This window comes from Pinus tabuliformis, chromosome 8 (genome assembly GCF_031772625.1).
Source record: "Pinus tabuliformis cultivar Carrire ecotype Pingquan chromosome 8, CPIR1, whole genome shotgun sequence".
NCBI classification, from domain to species: domain Eukaryota; kingdom Viridiplantae; phylum Streptophyta; class Pinopsida; order Pinales; family Pinaceae; genus Pinus; species Pinus tabuliformis.
In genome coordinates this window covers 1,103,014,549-1,103,020,986 of record NC_142294.1, presented here as the reverse complement: position 1 = coordinate 1,103,020,986, position 6,438 = coordinate 1,103,014,549, and the positions used below count along the sequence as shown (strand labels likewise).

General features: G+C 36.4%; 2 pseudogenes; both read left to right on the top strand.

Moving 5' to 3' along the window:
* The first annotated feature begins 3,666 nt into the window (after nt 1-3,666).
* On the top strand, nt 3,667-4,138 carry LOC149239194 (hypersensitive-induced response protein 4 pseudogene; annotated as a pseudogene).
* Nucleotides 4,139-4,489: 351 nt separating this feature from the next.
* On the top strand, nt 4,490-5,635 carry LOC149239193 (putative methyltransferase PMT22 pseudogene; annotated as a pseudogene).
* The last annotated feature ends 803 nt before the right edge of the window (nt 5,636-6,438 follow it).

Genomic DNA, 6,438 nt, shown 5'->3' with positions numbered 1-6,438 from the left:
TGAAGCGGTTTGAGACTGCATGACTGTAGGAGGGAGTGGAACTCCCCCCCTCTCGCCCCTCCATGGTGCCCAACACTGATACCTTGCTTCAAACCCTAGTCCTGCGCATTTCCCCTGTAATCTGCCTCGTCGTCAAGAATCAATATTTTCCATTTTCTCAAACTTTGGCTATGCCATCAAAAGTATATCTAAATAATCATAGTATGTTATATTCAATCTACCAAAGTTGATATTTTGATTAAAAGTAAAGAAATATTAGAAATTAATGTTGATTTTTAAAATTATACAGTGATATTGCCATGATATTATTTATTATTATCATTTGATATAAGATAGTTTTAAAAATGTTGAAATTTTAATGCCTAATTAAAAGGGACACTTCGTTTTGATGGTTGATTTTAAGGTTTTTGTTGCAATAGGATAAGTTGTCTTAGGCTAAGATTTGAAAAGAGCTATAATTTTAGCCTTTAAAATAAAAATTACTCTTGGAATAATGAACCTTTCATTTACTTGTTCATTTTTAAAAATTGTTTTAGTCATTTAATTTGTCTATAATCTCATGGTTGAAATATGCCAAAGACTTGAGGTTTTTAATTCCATGGTTGAATATTTGTCAAAATCTTAAGGTTTTTCTGAGTTATGATATTTTATCTTTAATGCTATTGTTGAAAACAATTTCAATTTCAAGGTTTTTTAGAGTTAATATATTTTATATTTAACAACATGGATGGAAATGGTTGGAATTATCAAGATTTGAGACATGATATTTTATCTTTAACATCATGTCCAAGAATTGTTAGAATTTTATGGTTTTTCAAAATCCTGATATTTTATCTTTAATTCCATTGCTAAAAAATGTCAAAATTGTAACCCGATTTTTTTGTTATTGTTCCAGTGTCAACACTTATTTTTTTGAGGGTGTTTTTCATCCATTTTGCAAAAAAAAAATTGGTCTTTACTTCCATTTAAAAAAAATGTTGAAAATTTACCCTTAGAAAAAACATTGTTCTGGCATACACAATTTTTGTTTTTGGGTTATTTTTCATGGTTTTTTGGGGTTTTGGGGCTAGAGTACTCGTTTTGAGGTAATAGTTCATGTTTGGTCGGTAACTATGTTTATTGACATCAATGCTAACACAATGCCAATACAATTTCAACAATCTCACCCTTTGGCATTGATGGCAACCTCCTACTACCATCAGACTTGTGACTAATGTATCCCTCCCCCTTTGACATCAATGACAAAGGGAAACCATGTCTCTCAGAATACACTTGCAAACCAATCATTAGACATCACAACTCTCGTGCCTAACTTATGTGACTCCTGCAAAACAATATTAATTTCAAACGTTATTTTGTTGGGTATACTTCCCCTAAGCATATATTATGCATAATTGCTTCAACAATGATCTTCAACATTCTCCCCTTGAGACCATACATCTGAAGTGTAAATACCATGTAATAACACTCCCCTTGAGCTGATGCTAAGGTTGGTTTGAATCCCAATGTATGTAACAGTCAAATCCACATGGGAATTGCTTCCAGGAGAGTTGAGCTAAAGAAGTTATTGAAGAGAAGAAAAAGAGACCATCCCCAATTCCTATATAAGATAGTCAGATGACTCTCGGGGAAGAGGTTAAGTAAAAATATCTGCAATCTTCTCATGTGTAGGAACATATTCCAACTTTACCTTTTGATCCAAGACTTGCCCTTTGAGTAAATGATATTTAATGGTAATGTGCTTTGTCTTGGAATGCATTATAGATATATTAATAACACTGGTATTATCATAAAAGATAGAGATATGTTGAGCGCAATCTACCTAAATGTCCAACAAACTTTGAGTCATCCATAGCAATTGTGTACAACATGCTACAACTACAATGTATGTTGCTTTAGCAATAGATAAAACAATAGAGTTTTATTTCCTACTAAGCCATGAAACTAAGCATTTTCCTAGAAAGAAGGCCCCATCATTGGTAATGTTTCTGTCATGAATGTTGCTAGAACAATCTGCATCAGTATATGTTTGTAGAGTAAAATATGTATTCTTAGGATACCATACTCCGAATTCCAAAGTCCCTTGCAGATATTTGAATATTCGCTTGACCGCTTTGAGATGTGTTTTCTTAGGATTAGATTGAAAGTGCCCCACTATGCCAAAAACATGCATAATATCAAGTTTTGTAGCTATGAGGTATAGTAAACTACTAATCATTGATCTATATTCTAATTGATGGACTTCTAGATATTGGTCATCCTTGCTGAGGTTGTAGCCTGTTACTATAGATGTACATACATGTTTACAATCCTCCATCCCAAATTTCATTAAAATATCCTTTAGATACTTTGTTTGAGAAAGAAATATACCCTCCTTTATATGGTGTACTTGTAATTCAAGGAAGAAGGACAATTCACCAAGTAGAGGCATTTCAAATTCCTACTACATGGTTGCTACAAACCCTTGACTCATTGAATGAACATTACTAACAAAAATGATATCATCAACATATACAACTACTACCATTAGTTTATCTCCATCTTCCTTGATATACAAATTGTTGTCAATCGCTCCTTTCTTAAAGCCCTGTTGCTATAAGTATCTTTCCAATCAATAGTACCAAGGTCCGAGAGCTTGCTTTAACTCGTACAAGGCTTTCTTGAGTTTACATACAAAGTCCTTATTGTTGCCAACTATAAATCCTCCAGGTTGCTCAATTTAAACTTCCTCTTCTAAGTCCGCATTGAAGAGCGTTGACTTAACATCCATTTGGTATACTTTTCTTAGAGAAAATATTTCCTCTTTCCTCCTTATTGATATTATCTTTATATGAACATTTAGCAGAAACATGTTGTATTCTTCCACAATTAAAACACTTAAATGGAAACATACCTTTGTACTTTTTGGTCCCCTTTTGTAGCTTTCTAAATTTATTTTCCTCATCACCATCTGAGGTGTGGTTGGAGCTTTCTTGTCCTTGATTTTGTTTGCCTTTGCTTATAGCCTTGAGAACAACTTCTCTGATTTCTAAATTGCCTCCTTTTCTCTTCATTTTGTAAGTTGCCAGAATTCCATCGAGCCTTTCCATGGATAGCTAGTTTAATTCTTGCATTTCTTCAATTGTCGAAACTTTGGCATTGAACCTAGGAGTTAGTGATCTCAGAACCTGTTGAAGCCTCGAAAATTGTTGCTTACAACATTGGGGGAAAACCACCCGGTCTAGACCTTGGGTGGTAGCTCCTTTTCCGTTTGGTGTAGTGGCTCCGACGGGAGGTAATGGGACCAATTTCCAAATATAAATTATGATAGTACTGATGGGGTGATATATGATAGTTCAAAGGAATGTGTTAGACTCCGTCTCATGTCAGAGATTGATTCTTCTTCAAAACCCTGTTTTGAAGAAGAAATCATTTAAATGTTGCTTTTCAGATTATGTAATTTGTTCTTCAGCTCTTCAACTGGCAGCGACTTCAAGCTCCTACCTCTGTAAAAGCACAAAGAAAACAAAGCATACATCAGACTCTACTGTTGATGAATTTGGTCAAGTTTTATCTTCATATGGTTTCAACTATCATGGCACTGAGGTTTTCTACAGTGGCACCCTTGGTACAGAGCTTACTTGTGAAATATTCATTGGTCCAGTTTACTATCAACGACTTCATCATATGGTTTCAGATAAATTTCAGGACAATGTCTTTGTGCAATTATTTTGCTCCATCCAGTATCATGTTGTGAAACAGAATGCTGACAATGCATTTTATGAGCTGCAAAATCCTCAAGAACAAATTCAAGCTTATGTGTTTGATGTGGTTCGAGCAAATGTTCCAAAGATGAATTTGAATGAATTATTTGAAGCAAAAGGGCGATGTTGCCAAAGTTGTGTTAGAAAAGCTTGAAAAAGCAATGGGGTCATATGGGTATAACATACAACAGATACTTGTGGTTGATATAGTTCCGGATCCTTCAGTACAGAAGGCAATGAATGAGATCAATGCAGCTCAACGACTTCAACTTGCAAGTGTGTTTAGAGGTGAAGCAGACAAAATACCACAAGTTAAAAGGGCGGAAGCTAGTGCAGAGGAAAAATATCTTGCTGGTGTTGCCCGACAGAGACAAGCTATCACAGATGAACTTTGATAATAGTCCTGTTGTCAGCAATTTTAATGCACAGGCCCTCAGTCGTGAACCAACGACAGTCCAAGCCCCAAGAACACAAAATTGAAACTACTGTTATGTTTCCAATATGGTTGATGATATAATTCGGTTAATGAAAGAGGATTTTCTGTCTGGTCTTCTTTCAAAGACAGGGGATGTATTGATTGAAATAGAGGAGCAGGTTTATGTTTTCCTAACTGCTTATATTAATCAGGAATGCAATTGATGCAGGCATTCACATCTTGATACCTTTTGTTGATCGTATTGCTTATGCGCATTCTTTGAAAGAGGAAGCTATTCCTATTCCAGATCAGTCGGCAATTACAAAAGACAATGTCAGTTGCTCCCAAGGATGAACATGAAGCACAGATTCAGCTTGCTCTTGAGTGGGGCATTCCAGCAATTTTAGGTGTTATTGGCACGCAAAGGCTCGTATTCCCAAAGCAATGTATATGATGTGGTACATTGTGCAAGATGTAGGGTGCACTGGCATGGAGATGGCGGAAAACCTTTACTAGAGATCAACAGAATTCTTAGACCGGGCGGATATTTTATATGGTCTGCAACTCCAGTTTATCGGGATGACCGAGCACATCGTGATGTATGGACAGCTGTAATGACGTTGACAGAGTCGATGTGCTGGAAACTTGTTCTGAAAACCATGGCTAAAACAGGGGTTGGAATTGCCATCTATCAGAAACCTACTTCAAGTTCGTGTTATATGCAGAGGAAACAACAAGATCCTCCTTTATGTCAAGAGGATGATAGATCCGATGCTGCCTGGTATACACCACTGCAAAGATGCATTCATCAGATACCTAGTGAAAGTTCTGTTCATGGTTCTATGTGGCCATCACATTGGTCATTACGACTTGAAAAGGAACCATTATGGCTGAAGTATAAACTAGGAAGCACAAATGGTTCAAGTAGAGGCTTCCAAAAAGACACAGCATACTGGAGGGATGTTGTACAAAAGTTGTACTGGCATGATTTAAGTATCGATTGGTCAATCATCCGAAATGTGATGGATATGAGAGCAGGTTTTGGAGGGTTTGCCGCAGCTCTTATTGAGCAACCAGTTTGGGTAATGAATGTCATTCCAATTGATGGACCAGACGCACTACCCTTGATATTTGATAGAGGCCTGTTTGGGGTTATTATGATTGGTGTGAAGCGTTCAACACTTATCCGCGCACATACGATCTCCTCCATGCAGACCATCTCTTCAGTGATTTAACATTAAGGTGTAATTTGGTTGATACCATTTTAGAAATGGATAGAATCCTGAGGCCACAAGGATGGGTTATAATGCGTGATATTGCCATGATTGTCAAGCAGTTATTGCCTGTCATGCAATCCTTACATTGGCGCACCAATATTAAAATCACGCAGATGGAAGAAAATCTTATTGTTGCCCAGAAGGGTAGTTGGCGTCCTGAGATAAATAAAAGTCCTCGCTTGATTGTGAGATGGAATTAAGGATTTAGATTCGTTTGTTTTTAACTAACCATGGAATGACCATTATGCCCCGACGCACATAAAGCCATGCTCCAAGAGTAGGAAAATCTAGAGGCTGATCATGTCTGATAAAAGAGGCATTCAAACCATCACGACGTTTCAGTGATTTACTAATGATGCAGTGATTTTCTCCTATCAAAATGCGCTTCAAGGATCAGCTTTATTGGAAAAAATTGGTTTCATGCAACGGGAAGAGCGAACAGTCATAGATTAAATGCCTATATTAAAACTAAGATATCCATCATAGCAGGAAAACAGGAACCAATTTCCTATTTCAAGACCTCAGAAATCAAAAAGATATGCGCTCCAGTATTTGTCTTTTAATTAGCCAATGATCAGAGGATTTTTAGGGACACGGTTCTGTTTTAGAATAGAAGAAAACGTTCTTTCCAATTTTTGTAATGTTAGTTAAAACAACGCCCCTGTTTTGGGCAGCATTTGATTGATTGTATTAAAAATTCATTTGTGAGAAGAGAGGGGAGATTTTCTGAGTGCTGAGAGAGCTGGAGGAAAAACTGAGCTTCATTGTACAGTTTTGTGACAGAGATTTTTAATGAGAAAAACACAGCTCTGACTTCTGAGATTCATGTGGTATGTTAATTTAGCATAGGTGTTTCTTGTGTTTCATTTGTAATCTGTTATGTTCCATTTCACTACATGATCATATCTAATTGAACAAATGAAGTGTTAAAGTGAGAATTCATGCCTGCCATGCTCCGCTTTTAAGTTTGTTCAATTCAATGTTTTCTTCTGTTTAAGGAGGA